Below are 21832 nucleotides of genomic sequence, written 5' to 3'. Positions count from 1 at the left end.
CACAGTACAATAGTTACTAACTACATTTACAGTAACTCCAGTTATAATCAGTGTTGATGAACCTAATCCCTGTACTGAAAATTCATCTGTTTGTCAAACAATGTCAAATGATGTAGCCTCGAGAAAGGCCAACACTGAAACTACAGGTGTAACTTCAATTACATCATATCAGTAAGATGAAAAGAACAAAAATCCAATTCTGCAAATACATCAGCAAGTGGCAAAGCCTAAATGCCCTGTCTAAAGTATGAAAATTCACTGACGCTAATACTGATTATACCAGTGAAGCTGAATCAACATCAGGAATCATAAAGTATATAGGCCTCTGGCTACTATCATCACTTTAAGCACTGTATTTATCAGATCTGAGCTAAGCAGCACCTAGTACAGAAAGCAAGAGAAATGATTAGGCCTGTTTTAGGAGAACTAGCAAAATGCTTCGTGTTAACAAGGAAATCCAGAACAGTATCACTGGAATTAAGTACATGATGGTTACCTCATTTTCTTCTACTCCTCCCAGTTATTAGTTATGAATGCTTACCATACAAATAGATTCATACAGAAGACACATCAACTTTACATTCCATGGAAAATGTACCAATTACAGCATTCACTATTTGTATATTGAACCAAAATCATAATACTTTAAAAAAAGATTAAAAAAAGGGAAGTCCATGAGCATACAAGTAGAATAAACAAAGAGTAAAATTCAAGACAAGTCATTCTGGTCCACATTTTTAAGTTTCTGTGCTTGATATATGCAATACCCAATGCATGCACAAGGTGGAGAGGTCCACATGCACACACAGGTGATATATAAAGCTTGACTTGCAAGTATCAGGCATCGTGTGTAAAGCTGAACATGTAGAAAATATGCAAATACCTTTGAAAATTTGCACCTGAAATTAAAGCTATTTAAAAATGACTGCAGTTCTGTGCCAAAATATATTTTATAAAACTAGTTGTTCTTTCCCAGATCTGCACAGCTGTATTATTAATATAATTCTGTCTTATATAGATATGGTGTCTCAGAGCTTAGATGGATTTTTTTCCAGGTAAGTATGTAAAGTGGCTATAAAATGTGGGTACCTAAGGAAACAACAAAAATTTGACAAGATTTGTAACCATTCAGCCACAGATGGAGATTAACTGCATTTCTGTTCTCTAGGCACTAAGATTATTTGTAGCATGTAGTATCTGGCTGCATACATTTTTGTAAAAGCCCATTTGTACTGTTTGTGCTATTTACTGGAATAAATCAAGTAGAAAAACTTCTGGAGTAAGAGGTAATACAAGACTACTGGTGTTGAAAATTATCTGGTTGATCATCAACCAGAATTGAGCAATATAAAAGCCCTACGTTCTTTGCAGCAAGTCTGACCTCAACACTGTGGCAATCAGGTACGGTAGTCTGAAGATTTTTTAGCAGTTTTAGATAAATGCAAAAACTGAATTATTTAACTAAATATGAAAATGAATGATAGTTACTACAATATCATTTATTTACATAATTTTATATTAAATTCAGTTTTATGCTACTCCAACATTTTTATATCTTCAATGCATTGGAGATGTACTATTTTAGAGAAGATGTTAAGGTAAAGCTGAAGATTTCTGCACTTGGAGTTTTTGACACCTGGAATGGTGTAGAAGGCAGCATTTGAGTTTGTGAGATAAGCACATTATTCTTAGGCTGTCTACACAAAGAAAACTTGGATAACTTTCCACCTGTGGTAGCAATGGTGGAGGCTATACAGTTGACAAACACCTGACTCCCGTCTACACTACAGCCTTCACTGTTGCTGGCATAGTGAAGCTACATTGATGGTGAAACAGAGGAGCTAATTTTCCCATTATAGAAGAGACCTAGTATTTCCCCGTTTTATTTTCATAGGTGTGGGATTACAGCGTGTCCACATTGTATCAGATTGCTTCTTCAGCCAGCAGATCTTAGGGCTGAACCCAGTAGTATTGTATGAAATTAATTTCATATTACATTGTATGAATTCCAAGCCACCATATTTTCTTCTTCTTTTTTTGGATGAAGGTGATCTTGCATATTAATATGAGAGTTTTGCCAATTCTCATTTTCATTCACACCAAACAATTCCTCTTACCTTCTGCCGTACCCACCCTTTCTTTTAACAAGGTGTATTTGGGATCTGGTTACACAATCACCATTAGATGGTTAAAGAGAATATGTGTTTCTCCTAAAATACATTTACAGATAAGTTTTTTTTCAAAACTTTTAAAACTCACAATCAAAATGCTTCTGAACAAATTCCTTTGAAATAAATACATATAAATTAGAATAAAGATCTTTGCAGAACTTCTGTATTCTGGGAACTAGCAAAGCAATACTGAAATATAGGTCATCCCTACAAATGGAGTTTTGAACAGTGCTCTGAGATGACCTTTAAAATGGGTCATAGTATCGTTAAATACTGCCCATTTCCATTTATTGAAACACATCATTTTATTAAGTAATTTAAAAATAGCACTAATGGTTTAGCCATGATGATTGTCAAGTTAATATTCAGCATCACAAATACCATCACAAAAGCTTTTCCATTAAAACAAAACAAACATACACTAGACAAATGTGAAAAATACATACAGAAATGTTGGTTTGTAGTACAATCTTCTGTTCATTAGCTGCCACGATCCCGGAAGACAGAAATTTTAAGATGGCAACATTATTTATTTAAGCTTGCCTCCTTAAAATTGGTCACAAATCCTTGGGTTATTTTTTTCAACCAATTCTCTCTCTCCCCCTCCCCACACCCCTCCTTCCAAGCAGATTTTTAAACTGGATAAAGTGCCTCAAAAAGATAGTAGCAGTAGAATGTCATATTTGCATTTCATAATTCCCTGAAGAAGCCACAGAGTTTTACAAATGATGCAAAAAAAACAACAACAACCCAACCCCAAAAACCTAAGAGGAAAGATTGTTCTCGGAGTTAAGAGTTGAATTTAGGATAGATTCCATGAAAAGTGGCCTCAGCAGTGTTCAGCAACACAGGTTTGTACACAATAATCACACTGAATTCTAGGTGGTAGAGCGGGTGCTATATATCAGATAAGTCACACGCCAGGAATTGTGTAACAATTGAATGTACATATTCCAATAAATCACCCACTCATTCACCTTTGCAACTCCCCAGTAAGTTTACTAGCTTTGCTTTGTGTCTTTCTTCTTATTCTTTTCCAGAAGGATCACATATCAACTTGTACAACTCAGTGCAAACTTGGACTTGGATCCATTGAAACACAAATGGGTACTGAACTTTTGAGCATCTGAATAGTTTCAGGTTTCAGAGTAGCAGCCATGTTAGTCTGTATCCGCAAAAAGAACAGGAGTACTTGTGGCACCTTAGAGACTAACAAATTTATTAGATGCATCCGAAGAAGTGGGCTGTAGCCCACGAAAGCTTATGCTCTAATAAATTTGTTAGTCTCTAAGGTGCCACAAGTACTCCTGTTCTTTTTGTGAATAGTTTCATTGGCTTCAGTGGGACTACTCACATGCTTGGAGTCAAGCATATGCATAGGTGAGTTGCTAGGCTGGAGCCAGAGTGCTCAGTTGCAAGACATTAAAATAGCAGTGGCTGCCAGGAGCACCTAAGGCAGAGGGAGGGGCTAATCAAAGCTAGGAATTTGGTGGCATAGGTACTTCGCCTTCATGAGGGAAAAAGTGTGTTTTTAACCCTGTGTAACATCCTAGCATATACAAGGCAATTTGCAGTTTTCATACGTTAGCTGGTTGAGGAAAACCAGGCTCCCGCCAGGGTTTACCTCGACCAACTAACATGCTAAAACTAAAAATGCATTATCTACACTAGGATTTTAACAAGTGTTAAAATCATACCTTTCTTCCTTTGCCATACACTGCATTGGTCTCAGTAGCCTCCCCACCCCCACAACTCGTTTTGCAGGAGCATCAAGAGGCTAGAATCCTCCACAGAATTTCCCAGAAGTGGCCCTTCAAAAGGCCCCCAACATCCTTTAGGAAGGAGGGACTCAGCAGCAGTTTCATGTCCGAGTAGTATGGCCTCATCAAGTGTTTTATATGTACTCTATCCAGTTTTAGTGAGCTATACATTGCTCACTAAAGGTCAATTCCTGTAGAAGATCTGCAGAAAGCTCCAAGAGCATTAAACCAGCATTGAGTGCAAGTCCCAGCTGCAGAGATGCTGCACAGGAGAACTTAGTCCCTCCTGCATGCCATAGAACAATGATATGTGATGACTCCCCATACCATACCACTCAAAGGATTTTGAAAGCAGGGGCCTCAGCAGCAATTCCATGACTTGCCAACTTCAACTGGAGGAGAGTGCAAAGGCTGTGGCAGTTGCTGCAGTAGCAATGTGAGCACCTCCACTGGTGCTATACAGCTTAGGAAGGAATAAGATTCTGTCCTACCCTGATCCTCACAGAAAACCCCCGAAACAAAGCTTATTTACTTACACTTTCCACAGGAATGAACATTTGGCCTACTGTCCATCAGGAAGCCCAATACTCTGCGCTCAGCTCTGCTAGCTCTCACAGCATTTCTTTCTGAAACGCTGAAAAAGTAGTGAGGCCTCTCCTGCTGCAAACCTGTTTTTTATTGTTACACAAGTATTTTGCGGGGGAAAATTAGAAGATAAATTCTTTTGGGAAATATATCTCAATGATGTGAATGCAGGCAGGCTGATCCTTTTTTGCTGGGTCATTTTCAATTTGGCCGCTACGGAGAGAGAAATCATATATGGAGGAGTCAGTACAAAATAATCCTGGGTTCTATTTTTGGCAAGAACTAAACAACAACGACTACAGTTGACCATGATTATCCAAATTTCAGTCATCTGACTCTGGGCTCCTTGCTCCTGTGTCTATCAGTCACACTGACAGCGTTCTGATTATCCAAAATTAATATCCTCCATTAGATTTGAATATTTCAAGCTGAATTGTTGTATTCCTCTTCCCACACCTACTACAGCTCACCTACACATCATTTTGTGAAACTTCTCCAGAAAGGCCAGCTTTACAGTCTGAGAAACACTGTTTCAGGAATATTAAAAAGAGAAGTTGTGAGTGCAAGAAGAGAATACTGAAACAAGGAGTGCCCAAATGAAAAGATAAAAGAGAAAGCATTGTGACAACATTATATACGCATGCCAACATTATACGCATGACTGGAATAGGGGTATAGAAGGGTGCAGCTTGCTCAGGAAGGACAGGTAGGGAAAAAAGGGAGGAGGTGTTGCCTTATATATTAAAAATGTATACACTTGGACTGAGGTTGAGACAGAAATAAGAGACAGACTTGTTGAAAGTCTCTGGGTAAGGATAAAAGTGGTAAAAAACAAGGGTGATGTCATAGTAGGGGTCTACTACGGACCACCAAACCAGGAAGAAGAGGTGGATTATGCTTTTTTTAAACAACTAACAAAATAATCCAAAGCACAGGACTTGGTGGTTATGGGGAACTTCAACTACCCAGACATCTGTTGGGAAAATAACACAGCTGGGCACAGATTATCCAACAAGTTCTTGGAATGTATTGGAGACAATTTTTTATTTCAGAAGGTGGAGAAAGCTATTAGGGGAGAGGCTGTTCTTGATTTGATTTTGACAAATAGGGAGGAACTGGTTGAGAATTTGAAAGTGGAAGGCAACTTAGGGTATGTCTACACTACGAAATTAGGTCGAATTTATAGAAGACGGTTTTATAGAAATCGGTTGTATACAGCCGATTGTGTGTGTCCCCACATAAAATGCTCTAAGTGCTCTAGTCGGCGGACTGCGTCCACAGTACTGAGGCTAGCGTCGACTTCCGGAGCGGTGCACTATGGGTAGCTATCCCACAGTTCCGCAGTATCCGCCGCCCATTGGAATTCTGGGTTGAGATCCCAATGCCCGAATGATGCAAAACAATGTCGCGGGGGGTTCTGGGTACATGTCGTCAGGCCCCTCCCCCTCCGTCAGAGCAACGGCAGACAATAGATTCGCGCCTTTTTACCTGGGTTACCTGTGCAGACAACATACCACGGCAAGCATGGAGCCCGCTCAGCTCAGCTCACCGTCACCATATGTCATCTGGGTGCTGGCAGACGTGGGACTGCATTGCTACACAGCAGCAGCAGCTAACTGCCTTTTGGCGGTAGACGGTGCAGCATGACTGGTAGCCGTGGGGCTGGCAGCCGTAGGGCTGCATTGCACCAGTCCCTTGCCTTTTGGTAGAAGATGGTATATTACGATTGGTATCCATCGTCATCATACTGCAGTGGCTGTCGATCATGGGCAGCTGGGCAGACATGCTCAGTCCTATTGAACTGTCTTGACGATGATGGCTATCAGTCGTAGTATGCTATTTTCTACCAAGCGCCCAGTATTTTCTGCTAAGCACCCAGAAGAGGCCGAGGGCGATCTGGGTGCTGGCAGACGTGGGGCTGGCAGACGTGGGGCTGCATTGCTACACAGCAGCAGCCCCTTGCCTTTTGGTAGAAGATGGTATATTACGACTGGTATCCATCGTCATCATACTGCAGTGGCTATCAGTCATACTGCACCGTCGGCTGCCAGCTTAAGATGTAAAAAATAGATTTGTTCTGTATTCATTAGCTTCCCGCTCCCTCCGTGAAATCAACGGCCTGCTAAACCCAGGGTTTTGAGTTCAATCTTTGGGGGGGGGCCATTCTGTGTGACAGTTGTTTGTGTTTCTCCCTGATGCACAGCCACCTTTGTTGATTTTAATTCCCTGTACCTGTATGCCATGTCGTCACTCGCCCCTCCCTCCTTCCCCTGGTCCGTCAGATACTAGTTTCGCGCCTTTTTTCAGAACAAGCGCCATAGCTAGCACTGGGATCATGGAGCCCACTCAGATCACCACGGCAATTATGAGCACTATGAACACCACGCGCATTGTCCTGGAGTATATGCAGAGCCAGGACTTGCCAAAGCAAAACCAGGACCAGCCGAGGAGGCGATTGCAGCGTGGTGACGAGAGTGATGAGGAAATTGACATGGACATAGACCTCTCACAAGGCACAGGCCCCAACAATGTGGAAATCATGGTGTTACTGGGGCAGGTTCATGCCGTGGAACGCCGATTCTGGGCCCGGGAAACAAGCACAGACTGGTGGGACCGCATCGTGCTGCAGGTGTGGGACGATTCCCAGTGGCTGCGAAACTTTCGCATGCGTAAGGGCACTTTCATGGAACTTTGTGACTTGCTTTCTCCTGCCCTGAAGCGCCAGAATACCAGGATGAGAGCAGCCCTCACAGTTGAGAAGCGAGTGGCGATAGCCCTGTGGAAGCTTGCAACGCCAGACAGCTACCGGTCAGTCGGGAATCAATTTGGAGTGGGCAAATCTACTGTGTTGGCTGCTGTGATCCAAGTAGCCAACGCAATCAAAGAGCTGCCGATATCAAGGGTAGTGACTCTGGGAAATGTGCAGGTCATAGCGGATGGCTTTGCTGCAATGGGATTCCCAAACTGTGGTGGGGCCATAGACGGAACCCATATCCCTATCTTGGCACCGGAGCACCAAGCCACCGAGTACATAAACCGCAAGGGGTACTTTTCAATGGTGCTGCAAGCCCTGGTGGATCACAAGGGACGTTTCACCAACATCAACGTGGGATAGCCGGGAAAGGTACATGATGCTCGCGTCTTCAGGCACTCTGCTCTGTTTCGAAAGCTAGAGGAAGGGACTTTCTTCCCGGACCAGAAAGTAACCGTTGGGGATGTTGAAATGCCTATCGTGATCCTTGGGGACCCAGCCTACCCCTTAATGCCATGGCTCATGAAGCCGTACACAGGCAGCCTGGACAGGAGTCAGGACCTGTTCAACTACAGGCTGAGCAAGTGCCGAATGGTGGTGGAATGTGCATTTGGACGTTTAAAAGCGCGCTGGCGCAGCTTACTGACTCGCTCAGACCTCAGCGAAAAGAATATCCCCATTGTTATTGCTGCTTGCTGTGCGCTCCACAATATCTGTGAGAGTAAGGGGGAGACATTTATGGCGGGGTGGGAGGTTGAGGCAAATCGCCTGGCCGCTGATTACGCGCAGCCAGACACCAGGGCGGTTAGAGGAGCACAGCAGGGCATGGTGCGCATCAGAGAAGCTTTGAAAACGAGTTTTGTGACTGGCCAGGCTACGGTGTGAAACTTCTGTTTGTTACTCCTTGATGAACCCTCCGCCCCCCCCCCCCGGTTCACTCTACTTCCCTGTAAGCCAACCACCCCACCCCCCTTCGAGCACCGCTTGCAGAGGCAATAAAGTCATTGTTACTTCACATTCATGCATTCTTTATTAATTCATCACACAACTAGGGGGATAATTGCCAAGGTAGCCCGGGATGGGTGGGGGAGGAGGGAAGGAAAAGGACACACTGCAGTTTAAAACTTTAACTCTTATTGAAGGCCAGCCTTCTGATGCTAGGGCAATCATCTGGGGTGGAGTGACTGGGTGGCCAGAGGCCCCCCCACCGTGTTCTTGGGCGTCTGGGTGAGGAGGCTATGGAACTTGGGGAGGAGGGCTGTTGGTTACACAGGGGCTGTAGCGGCGGTCTCTGCTCCTGCTGCCTTTCCTGCAGCTCAACCATACGCTGGAGCATCTCAGTTTGATGCTCCAGTAGCCGGAGCATCGACTCTTGCCTTCTGTCTGCAAGCTGATGCCACCTATCATCTTCAGCCCGCAACTTGCTCTGTTCATCCCGCGATTCAGCCCGCCACCTCTCCTCTCGTTCATATTGTGCTTTTCTGTAGTCTGACATTGACTGCCTCCACGCATTCTGCTGTGCTCTTTCAGCGTGGGAGGACATCTGGAGTTCCGTGATCATCCCGCGTCCTCCGTTTTCTCTTTCTAATCTTCACTAGCCTCTGTGAAGGAGAAACATTTGCAGTTGGTGGTGGTGAAGTGAGAGGTGGTTAAAAAAGACACATTTTAGAGAACAATGGGTACACTCTTTCACGTTAAATTTTGCTGTTCACATTACACAGCACATGTGCTTTCGTTACAACGTCGCATTTTTCCTCTTATATTGAGGGCCTGCCGGTTTGGTGTGAGCCAGGCCACAGATTTCGGCTTGCAGGCAGCCATGGTAAGACACAGTCTTTTGGCTTTTTTAACCTTCTTAACATGTGGGAATGGTTTCAAACAGTAGCGCTCTCATTTCTCATACCAAGCACCCGTTGGGTTGGCCATTTAAAATGGGTTTGCAATGTAAAAGGAGGGGCTGCGGTTTCCGGGTTAACATGCAGCACATACCCAACTAACTCCCCTCCCCCGCACACCCAATTCTCTGGGATGATCACTTCACCCCTCCCCCCCACCGCGTGGCTAACAGCGGGGAATATTTCTGTTCAGCAGAGCAGGAACGGGCACCTCTGAATGTCCCCTTAATAAAATCGCCCCATTTCAACCAGGTGACCGTGAATGATATCACTCTCCTGAGGATAACAAAGAGCGATAAGGAATGGATGTTGTCTGCATGCCAGCAAACACCGGGACCATACGCTGCCATGCTTTGTTATGCAATGATTCCAGACTACGTGCTACTGGCCTGGCGTGGTAAAGTGTCCTACCATGGCGGACGGGATAAGGCAGCCCTCCCCAGAAACCTTTTGCAAAGGCTTTGGGAGTACATGAAGGAGAGTTTTCTGGAGATGTCCCTGGAGGATTTCCGCTCCATCCCCATACACGTTAACAGACTTTTCCAGTAGCTGTACTGGCTGCGATTGCCAGGGCAAATTAATCATTAAACACGCTTGCTTTTAAACCATGTGTAATATTTACAAAGGTACACTCACCAGAGGTCCCTTGTGTGCCCTCAGGGTCCGGGAGCACGCCTTGGGTGAGTTCGGGGGTTACTGGTTCCAGGTCCAGGGTGATAAACATATCCTGGCTGTTGGGGAAACCGGTTTCTCCGCTTCCTCGCTGCTGTGAGCTATCTACATTATCTCCATCCTCATCTTCCTCGTACCCCGAACCCGCTTCCCTGTGTGTTTCTCCAGTGAGGGAGTCATAGCACACGGTTGGGGTAGTGGTGGCTGCACCCCCAAAATGGCATGCAGCTCCGTGTAGAAGCGGCATGTTTGCGGCTCTGCTCCGGACCTTCCGTTTGCTTCTCTGGCTTTGTGGTAGGCTTGCCGTAGCTCCTTAATTTTCACGCGGCACTGCTGTGCGTCCCTGTTATGGCCTCTGTCCTTCATGGCCTTGGAGACCTTTTCTAATATTTTGCCATTTCGTTTACTGCTTCGGAGTTCAGCTAGCACTGATTCATCTCCCCATATGGCGAGCAGATCCCGTACCTCCCGTTCTGTCCATGCTGGAGCTCTTTTGCGATCCTGGGACTCCATCACGGTTACCTGTGCTGATGAGCTCTGCGTGGTCACCTGTGCTCTCCACGCTGAGCAAACACGAAATGAAATTCAAACTTTTGCGGGGCTTTTCCTGTCTACCTGGTCAGTGCATCTGAGTTGAGAGTGCTGTCCAGAGCGGTCACAATGAAGCACTGTGGGATAGCTCCCGGAGGCCAATAACGTCGAATTCCGTCCACACTACCCCAATTCCGACCCGCTAAGGCCGATTTTATTGCTAATCCCCTCGTCGGAGGTGGAGTAAAGAAACCGGTTTAAAGGGCCCTTTAAGTCGAAAGAAAGGGCTTCGTCGTGTGAACGTGTCCAGGCTTAATTCGATTTAACGCTGCTAAAGTCGACCTAAACTCGTAGGGTAGACCAGGCCTTAGACTCATAGACTTTAATGTCAGAAGGGACCATCATGATCGTCTAGTCTGACCTCCTGCACAATGCAGGCCACAGAATCTCACCCACGCACTCCTGTAATAACCCCCTAACCTATGTCTGAGCTATTGAAATCCTCAAATCATGGTTTAAAGCAGGGGTAGGCAACCTATGGCACGCGTGCCAAAGGCGGCACGCGAGCTGATTTTCAGTGGCACTCACACTGCCCGGGTCCTCACCACCGGTCTGGGGGGGCTCTGCATTTTAATTTAATTTGAAATGAAGCTTCTTAAACATTTAAAAAACCTTATTTACTTTACATACAACAATAGTTTAGTTATATATTATAGACTTATAGAAAGAGACCGTCTAAAAATGTTAAAATGTATTACTGGCACACAAAACCTTAAATCAGAGTGAATAAATGAAGACTCGGCACACCACTTCTGAAAGATTGCTGACCCCTGGTTTAAAGACTTCAAGGTGCAGAGAATCCTCCAGCAAGTGACCCGTGCCCCACGCTACAGAGAAAGGCGAAAAACTCCAGGGCCTCTGCCAATCTGCCCTGGAGGGAAATTCCTTCCCAACCCCAAATATGGCGAGCAGCTAAACCCTGAGCATGTGAGCAAGACTCACCAGCCGGACACCCAGGAAAGAATTCTCTGTAGTAACTCAGATCCCACCCCATCTAACATCCCATCACAGGCCATTGGGCATATTTACCACTAATAATCAAAGATCAATTAATTGCCAAAATTAGGCTATCCCATCATACCATCCCCTCCATAAACTTATCAAGCTTAGTCTTGAAGCCAAATATGTCTTTCGCCCCCACTGCTCGCCTTGGAAGGCTGTTCCAGAACTTCACTCCTCTGATGATTAGAAACCTTCGTCTAATTTCAAGTCTAAACTTCCTGATGGCCAGTTTATATCCATTTGTTCTTGTGTCCACATTGGTACTGAGCTTAAATAATTCCTCTCCCTCCCTGGTATTTATCTCTCTGATATTTTCATAGAGAGCAATCATATTTCCCCTCAGCCTTCTTTTGGTTAGGCTAAACAAGCCAAGCTCTTTGAGTCTCCTTTCATAAGACAGGTTTTCCATTCCTCGGATCATCCTAGTAGCCCTTCTCTGTACCTGTTCCAGTTTGAATTCATCCTTCTTAAACACGGGAGACCAGAACTGCACACAGTATTTCAGATGAGGTCTCACCAGTGCCTTGTATAACGATACTAACACCTCCCTATCTCTACTGGAAATATCTCGCCTGATGCATCCCAAGACCTCATTAGCTTTTTTCACAGCCATATCAAATGCCGTATCAAATGCCTTACTGAAATCGAGGTAAATTAGATCCACAGCATTTCCTTTGTCTAAAAAATCTGTTACCTTCTCAAAGAAGGAGCTCAGGTTGGTTTGGCACAATCTACCTTTTGTAAAACCATGTTGTATTTTGTCCCAATTACCACTGACCTCAACGTCCTTAACTACTTTCTCCTTCAAAAATTTTTCTAAGACCTTGCATACTACAGATGTCAAAGTAACAGGCCTGTAGTTACTCGGATCACTTTTTCTCCCTTTCTTAAAAATAGAAACTTTGTTAGCAATTCTCCAGTCATACGGTACAACCACTGAGTTTACAGATTAATTAAAAAATCTTGCTAATGGGCTTGCAATTTCATGTTTAATATTTAATATTCTTGGATGAAGATTATCTGAGCCCCCTGATTTAGTCCCATTAAGCTGTTCGAGTTTAGCTTCTACCTCGGATATGGTAATATCTACCTCCATATCCTTATTCCCATTTGTCATCCTGCGATTATCCCTAAGCTCCTCATTAGCCTCATTAAAGACTGAGGCAAAGTATTTGTTTAGATATTGGGCCATGCCTAGCTTATCCTTAATCTCCACTCCATCCTCAGTGTTTAGCAGTCCCACTTCTTCTTTCTTTGTTTTCTTCTTATTTATATGGTTATAGAACCTTTTACTATTGGTTTTAATTCCCTTTGGAAGGTCCAACTCTACATGGCTTTTGGCCTTTCTCATTTTATCCCTACATGTTCTGACCTCAATAAGGTAGCTTTCCTGGCTGATCCCTCTCACCTTCCACTCCTTGTAGGCTTTCTGCTTTTTCTTAATCACCTCTCTGAGATGCTTGCTCATCCAGCTTGGTCTACAACTCCTGCCTATGAATTTTTTCCCCTTTCTTGGGATGCAGGCTTCTGATACACCTCTACCCCGATATAACGCTGTCCTCGGGAGCCAAAAAATCTTACCGCGTTATAGGTGAAACCGTGTTATATCAAACTTGCTTTGATCCACCGTAGTGCGCAGCCCCGCCGCCCCGGAGCGCTGCTTTACCGCTTTATATCCGAATTAGTGTTATATCGGGGTAGAGGTGTAGTTTCTGCAACTTTGACTTGAAGTAATTCCAGGCCTCCTCCGCCTTCAGTCCAATCCACTTCCCTAACTAATTTCCTTAATTTTTTAAAGTTAGCCCTTTTGAAATCAAAAACCCTAGTCACAGATCTATTTTTGTTTATTCTTCCATTTAGTTTGAACTGAATTAGCTCATGATCGCTCGAACCAAGGCTGTCATCCACTCTTGTTGGTTCAGCAACTACTTGGTGAAGGAATCCATCAGCTATCGCATCCAGGAAAATCTGAGCCCTATCATTATTACTAGCACTTGTCCTCCAGTCTATATCTGGGAAGTTAAAGTCTCCCATGATCACACAATTCCCATTAGTATTTACTTAATTAAAAACATTAAAGAAGTCTCTATCCATATCCAAATCAGATTCCGGTGGTCTATAGCACACCCCAAGCACTATCCCAGGGGAGGCTCTAGTAGCTTTCTTCCCCAATGTGATTTTTGCCCAGACAGACTCTGTCTTATCCATTCCATCACTTCTTATTTCTTTACGGTGTACCTCATCATTGATATACACAATGCCACCTTTGCCTTTATTTCCGTCTTTCCTAAACAGCACATACCCTTCAATACCTGTACTCCAGTCATGACTACTTTCCACCATGTTTCTGTTATCCCTATAATATCTTTATAATATAATTCAATTCCTGCACCAGTAACTCTAGTTCCTCCATTTTGTTACCTAGGCTCCTCACATTGGTGTACAAACATCTTAATTTTTGCTGTTTGGATTGGGTGAAAGTGATCATGAAATGGTAGAGTTCATGATTCTAAGGAATGGTAGGAGGGAGAACAGCACAATAAAGACAATGGATTTCAAGAGGGCAGACTTTAGAAAACTCAGGTAGTTGGTAGGTGAAATCCCACTGGAAGCAAATCTAAAGGGAAAAACAATTGAAAACAGTTGGCAGTTTTTCAACGAGACATTATTAAGGGCACAAGAGCAAACTATCCCACTGCGAAAGATAGGAAGTATGGCAAGAGACCACCCTGGCTTAACCAGGAGATCTTCAATGATCTAAAACTCAAAAAAGAGTCCTACAAAAAGTGGAAACTCCGTCGAATTACAAAGGATGAATATAAACAAATAACACAAGTATGTAGGGACAAAATTAGAAAGGCCAAGACACAAAATGAGATCAAACTAGCTAGGGACATAAAGGGTAACAAGAAAACATTTTACAAATACATTAGAAGCGGAAGACCAAATACAGAGTAGGCCCATTACTCAATGAGGGGGGAAAGACAATAACAGAAAATGTGGAAATGGCAGAGGTGCTTAATGACTTCGTTTTGGTTTTCACCAAGAAGGTTGGTGGCGATTGGACGTCTAACATAGTGAATACCAGTGAAAATGAGGTAGGATTAGAGTCTAAAACAGGGAAAGAACAAGTCAAAAATTACTTAGACAAGTTAGATGTCTTCAAATCACCAGGGCCTGATGAAATGCATCCTAGAATACTCAAGGAGCTGACTGAGGAGATATCTGAGCCATTAGCAATTATCTTTGAAAAGTCATGGAAGATGGGAGAGATTCCAGAAGAGCGGAAAAGGGCAAATATAGGGCCCATCTATAAAAAGAGAAATAAAGACAACCCCGGGAATTATAGACCAGTCAGCTTAACTTCTGTACCCGGAAAGATAATGGAGCAAATAATTAAGAAATCAATTTGCAAAAATCTAGAAGATAATGAGGTGATAAATAACAGTCAGCATGAATTTGTCAAGAACAGATCGTGTCAAACCAACCTGATAGCTTTCTTTGACATGGTAACAAGCCTTGTGGATGGGGGGAAAGTGGTAGATGTGGTATACCTTGATTTTAGTAGGCTTTTGATACTGTCTCGCATGACCTTCTCATAAACAAACTAGGGAAATACAACCTAGATGGAGCTACTATCAGGTGGGTGCATAACTGGTTGGAAAATCATTCCTAGAGAGAGTAGTTATCAGTGGTTCGCAGTCATGCTGGAAGGACATAACGAGCGGGGTCCCACAGGGATCAGTTCTGGATCTGGTTCTGTTCAATATATTCATCAATGATTTAGATAATGGCATAGAGCGTATACTTATAAAATTTGTGGACGATACCAAGCTGGGAGGGGTTGCAAGTGCTTTGGAGGATAGGATTAAAATTCAAAATGATCTGGAGAAATGGTCTAAGTAAATAGGATGAAATTCAATAAGGACAAATGCAAAGTACTCCACTTAGGAAGGAACAATCAGTTGCACACATATAAAATGGGAAATGACTGCCTAGGAAGTAGTACTGCAGAAAGGGATCTGGGGGTCATAGTGGATCACAAGCTAAATATGAGTCAACAGTGTAACACTGCTGCAAAAAAAGCAAACATCATTCTGGGATGTATTAGCAGGAGTATTGTAAGCAAGACGAGAAATAATTCTTCCGCTCTACTCCGCGCTGATTAGGCCTCAACTGAAGTGTCCAGTTCTGGGCGCCACATTTCAGGAAAGAGGTGGACAAATTGGAGAAAGTCCAGAGAAGAGCAACAAAAATGATTAAAGGTCTAGAAAACATGACCTATGATGGAAGATTGAAAAAAATTGGGTTTGTTTAGTCTGGAGAAGAGAAGATTGAGGGGGTACATGATAACAGTTTTCAAGTACATAAAAGGTTGTTTCAAAGAGGAGGGAGAAAAATTGTTCTTCTTAACCTCTGAGAAAAGGACAAGAAGCAATGGGCTTAAATTGCAGAAAGGGCGGCTTAGGTTGGACATTAGGAAAAACTTCCTAACTGTCAGAGTGGTTAAGCACTGGAATAAATTGCCTAGGGAGGTTGTGGAATCTCCATCATTGGGGATTTTTAAGAGCAGATTGGACAAACATCTGTCAGGGATGGTCTAGATCAGGGGTCGGCAACGTTTGGCACTCGGCTCGCCAGGGTAAGCACCCTAGCGGGCCGGGCCAGTTTATTTACCTGCTGACGCGGCAGGTTCGGCCGATCGCAGCCCCCACTGGCCGAGGTTCGCCGTCCCGGGCCAATGGGGGCGGCAGGAAGCCGCAGCCAGCACATCCCTCGCCCGCGCCGTTTCCCTGGCGAGCCACGTGCCAAACGTTGCCGACCCCTGGTCTAGATAATACTTAGTCCTGCCTTGAGAGCAGGGGACTGGACTAGATGACCTCTCGAGGTCCCTTCCAGTTCTATGATTCTATATTACACAGATGAACAGGCAAAGTACAATGCAAGTAATCACTCATGCTAACAAGTCGTGGGAAGCAGAAAGGGGCCAGTTAAAGTTACAAATGACTATAACAACACTAAATAAAACTAACTGATTTACCATTTACAATTCACAGATGCAACAGAAGAAGTGAGTTTTTTTACCCACGAAAGCTTATGCCCAAATAAATCTGTTCGTCTTTAAGGTGCCACCGGACTCCTTGTTCTTTGAGTTGTTAATGCCACAGTTGACAAATATAGTACAGAGGAAAATGTTATTAACAAGACTTTGGCAAACAAGGAAGGGAAAATGAAGAAGAAAAACTGAGTGGAAGCAAACCTATCTGAATTCTACTAAAAACTGATGCAATGCACAGAGTATGAAGCTTCTGGTACATACAATTTGAAGCATCCATTTTCAAATGCTATTTCTCTGTACAATGTCATATGTGCCTTCTCTTTCTTCCTAAACTCCAGTCCAACTCTGACATTTTACTCTTCCGCCCATATTAGATAACATGAATATGGGCTATTTAAAATAACTAAAATTTTTCGTATGATGGTTCTATTCCTTAAATCTTTTTCAGCAGCTGAGTGTATCAGAAAGTCTTTCTGCACAAGATCTAAGGGTTCAATAAAGTATATTAGGGCTGTTAAGTGATTAAAAAAATAATCGTGATTAATTGCACTGTTAAACAATAATAGAATACCATTTATTTAAATATTTTGGATATTTTCTACATTTTCAATATATTGATTTCAATTACAACACAGACTACAAAGTGTACAGTGCTCACTATATTTATTTTTGATTACAAATATTTGCACTGTAAAAAACAAAACAGTATTTTCAATTCACCTAATAGAAGTACTGTAGTGCAATCTCTTTATCATGAAAGTTGAACATACAAATGTCGAACTATGTACAAAAAAATAACTGCATTCAAAAATAAAACAACGTACAACTTTAGAGCCTACAAGTCCACTTGGTCCTACTTCAGCCAATTGCTCAGACAAGCAAGTTCGGTTACATTTGCAGGAGATAATGCTGCCCACTTCTTGTTTACAATGTCACCTGAAAGTGAGAACAGGCATTTGCATGGCACTGTTGTAACTGGCGTGGCAAGATATTTACGTGCCAGATGCACTAAAGATTCATATGTCCCTTCATGCTTCAAACACCATTCCAGAGGATATGCATCCATGCTGATGACGGGTTCTGCTCGATAACGATCCAAAGCAGAGTGGACCGATGCATGTTCATTTTCATCATCTGAGTCAGATGACACCAGCAGAAGGTTGATTTTCTTTTTTGGTGGTTCAGGTTCTGTAGTTTCCGCATCTGAGTGTTGCTCTTTTAAGACTTCTGAAAGCATGTTCCACACATCGTCCCTCTCAGATTTTGGACAGCACTTCAGAGTCTTAAACCTTGGGTCGAGTGCTGTACCTATTTTTAGAAATCTCACATTGGTACCTTCTTTGCATTTTGTCAAATCTGCAGTGACAGTGTTCGTAAATCAAACAACATGTGCTGGGTCATCATCCGAGACTGCTATAACATAAAATATATGGCAGAATGCGGGTAAAACAGAGCAGGGGACATACAATTCTCCCCGAAGGAGTTCAGTCACAAATTTAATTAACACACTATTTTTTTAAAGATCATCATCAGCATGGAAGCATGTCCTCTGGAATGGTGGCTGAAGCATGAAGGGCCACACGAATGTTTAGCGTATCTGGCACGTAAATACGTTGCAACGCTGGCTCTAAAAGTGCCATGTGAATGCCTGTTCTCACTTTCAGGTGACATTGTAAATAAGAAAAAGGCAGCATTATCTCCCATAAATGTAAACAAACTTGTTTGTCTTAGTGATTGGCTGAACAAGAAGTAGGACTGAGTGGACTTGTAGGCTCTAAAATTTTCCGTTGTTTTGTTTTTGAGCGCAGTTATATACAACAACAAAAAACTACATTTGTAAGTTACACTTTCACGATAAGAGATTGCACTACAGTACGTGTATGAGGTGAATTGAAAAATACTATTTCTTTTGTTTATCATTTTTACAGTGCAAATATTTGTAATAAAAATAATATAAAGTGAGCACTGTACACTTTGTATTCTGTGTTGTAATAGAAATCAATATATTTGAAAATGTAGAAAAACATCCAAAAATATTTAATAAATTTCAATTGGTATTCTATTGTTTAACAGTGTGATTAATCGCGATTAATTTTTTAATCGCAGTTAAGTTTTTTAAAGATAATTGCGTGAGTTAACTGCAATTAATCAACAGCCCTAAAGAATATCTAAGGTAGTAAAATATTCTGTGAGTGGGAAGCAGGACACAGATGGCAATTAGAATGCACAGAAAGTCTTAATAACTAAAAGTCTACCAAAAAGTATTGTTGAACTAGTTTATGTGCTGGAATTTAGATATCCACTAATACTTCCAAAATGTCACAAGCTTTTGCTAAATAGTAAGAGTCAGAAAAATGACATTTTTTCAATATGTAGTCTCTATACTGTGTGTGCAAAGTCACAATTGGTTTTGTAAATAATTTCACTTGGACTAATCCCAATTACTATGCTTCTTGTTTTAAAACCTCTCCACAGACCAGCTCCACTCTCAAACCGCACTCTTAACATTGGTTTCCCCTCTGTCCCCTCCTATTAACTCTCCATGGTTGTCAGGCACACTTTCAACTGCACCTCTTCATACAGCTGGAACTTCTTCCATCCAAGCCATTAAATCCTTTTATCATTTCAAATCTCACCTAGTCACCTTCTTTTGTTCTTCTGTTTGTGACTCATTCTCTTTGTAAGGCACTTTACAGACAATACCGTAAAACAAGTTGTATTTCTCTTGGTACATCCTTCTTCAGCAATGTTTTCACATTAAATAAAAAATGCTCAAGCAAAGTTTCTCCCCTCTCTCCACTTGTTGAAGCTGAACAACCTGCTCAGTCAACAAAGCTTTGTTTTCAATAGGAGCTTTCCTAAGGGCAGCTTTTCTACTTTTTCTATCCAATTAAGGAGTTTAAAAACAACAACAACCTGCAACTGAATATTTTCATGATGGGAATATAAAATGCATCCAGTACAAAAAACATGATGATTGTTCCAGCACAGCTACTGAACTCTCAGAGCACAATACTACATTTCCCCCATTTACAAGCATGCTGCTATGACTAAGTGTCAGAAAATGCATTTTTAAAAAATTCTCCACAGGATAGTTACATAAGAAAACTTATTTGCTAAAAATTCCTCTCTCTATGAATCCTTCTCAACTCTGCTTCAATTAGATAGTCTTCTGTGGCTAAGAGTTAGGGCCCCTTCAAGGATAGGGAGGGTATGCCACTGACACTCTGGCACATCGAAGTGGAAAACTCCAATATCACTGATGTCTGACAAGGAGTCCAATGATATGCTCACTTGCCTGTGTCTAGTTTCAAATACTACTGTAACTTCTTTGGGGCAACGGCTGTCTCTTCCAGTATTTGTAGAAAACCTAGCAGCGTGGGAACCAGTGTTCCTTCTAATTTTTCCCACACATGTGCAGAATGAATTTTGTTATGTGCACCAATATGGAGGTGACGTGTGACACATCACCTCCATATTGGTGCACATAACAAAATTAATGTGGTGGGGGTGGAGCTGAAGGGTTCGGAGTGTGGGAGGGGGCTCAGGGCTGCGGCAGAGGGTTGGGGTGCAGGGGTGTGAGGGCTCCAGCTGGGGGTGCGGGCTCGGGGGTGGGGCTGGGGATGAGGGGTTTGGGGTGCACAAAGGTGCTCAAGGGTTACTGCAGGGAGAGAGGACTCCCCCCAGCTCTCTCTCCCCGCTGCAGCACCTGGGCTCAGGGGGGAGAGGCGCCTCTCCCCGCCGCAGCTCCAGGGCTGGGGCTGCAGGATAGGTGCCCCTCCCCCAGCTGCGGCAGGTCTGGGGCTGAGTTGGGGCCGGGGAGGGGCGCCCGCAGTGCCCTTCCCCTGGCCAAGGCAGGGCAGGTTCCCTAAGTTCCTGCACAGCACTAAATAGGCTGCTGTGTAGCCATGCAGCTTACAGGGAACTTAGGGGACTCCATTCTGATTGTGGGCTTTCAGGAGCTATTGCAAAACAAATCATCTTTATTTTCTTTATTTGTCAAATGAAAAATCTCTTGGAAACCCTTTTTATTTAAAAAAATAAATAAAAATACCACAATCTTATATGCATATATACGAACAGCAAGAATTGGAAATTGAAAACCTCAAGTATTGCATGAGATATTTAAAGTTAAATCTGCGGCTCCTTCTCTACCTCACCTCTTACACACAAATGTAGAACCCAGAAATAAGATCTCACCAGTTAGATGACCAATAAGCGAGATCAAATATTGAACCTGTAAACATTCAGTGTTCCTTGACGTAGGAAACTGAGGAAGTCATTGAGTTGAATCTAATATCAATAGTGTTTATGAGATTAAGAGTTACTGTACACGCATACTGATGCAAAAGTTTTATATTGACATAACAGTTATCAAGCCAAACCTTGTCTGCCAACATAGGCAGTAAGGCATATGGTATCAAATTTCTCTCTCCCTCTTTTTAAAAAAACAAAAAACAGTACATACACTGTACTATTCGTTGTACATATCACTGTAGAGACAGGCCTGAACTGCCAAATTCAGATCTAATCTGAATTTCCCCCAAATTTGAGGGTCTTCAGTTCTGGGTTTTGGTTCAGGCCCCACCTCAAATATAAACGCATACATAGGGCTTGTCTTCACTACAGTGTTAGTCCCAAGTATAACTCAACTACTGTCCCCATCCCAACTCCTGTCCGCACTCAAAAACCTCCAATTTGAATTAATTTGTGCTTTAAACTCAAGCTAGTTTGCAGGGTTATGGGTTGAATCATGAATGCTGCTGATGGCTGAGCTAGTAATGGGGATGCAACTACAAATAACTGCTAATACAACCATTCTGTGTAGTTCGAGTGTTGTTTCACAGTGTGGCCACTCTCACTTGAGCTAACTGTCACAATGAAGACAAACCCACAGGTGCTTATCAGCAAAAAACAGTAATTACAAATGAAATTATACTTCTGTACAATGCAGATGAAGTAACATTGTTGTGGAAACTTAACTGTTGAATGGTCTGTTGTACGTGTTTTCCACATTGCTCAAAATGACATCCTTCTTTCAGAGTATCAAATGTTCTCAGTCTCCTCCAAATTCTTCCTCAAAAGTCACTGCTTTTCCCAAGTGACCTCCCTTCCCATACTATATACCATGATCTGCCACATTCTCAATTAAAATATTGATTATAAACTTCATTCAATGCAATTCTCAGTATCTATGTTTACTCTTGCCTACTGTGTCCTTTGTCTTCATTTTCTGTTTGCTTGATGTAGATTGTAAAAATTTTGATCTCAAAAGCCCCACACAAAGTTCCAATGTTACAACATTTTTCTTATAAAATATACCTAGTACTGTGTTAAATATGGTT

Source organism: Emys orbicularis, chromosome 8 (genome assembly GCF_028017835.1).
Source record: "Emys orbicularis isolate rEmyOrb1 chromosome 8, rEmyOrb1.hap1, whole genome shotgun sequence".
Classification (NCBI taxonomy): Eukaryota; Metazoa; Chordata; order Testudines; family Emydidae; genus Emys; species Emys orbicularis.
The sequence above is the reverse complement of the archived record's forward strand: the minus strand, read 5'-3'. Positions refer to the sequence as shown.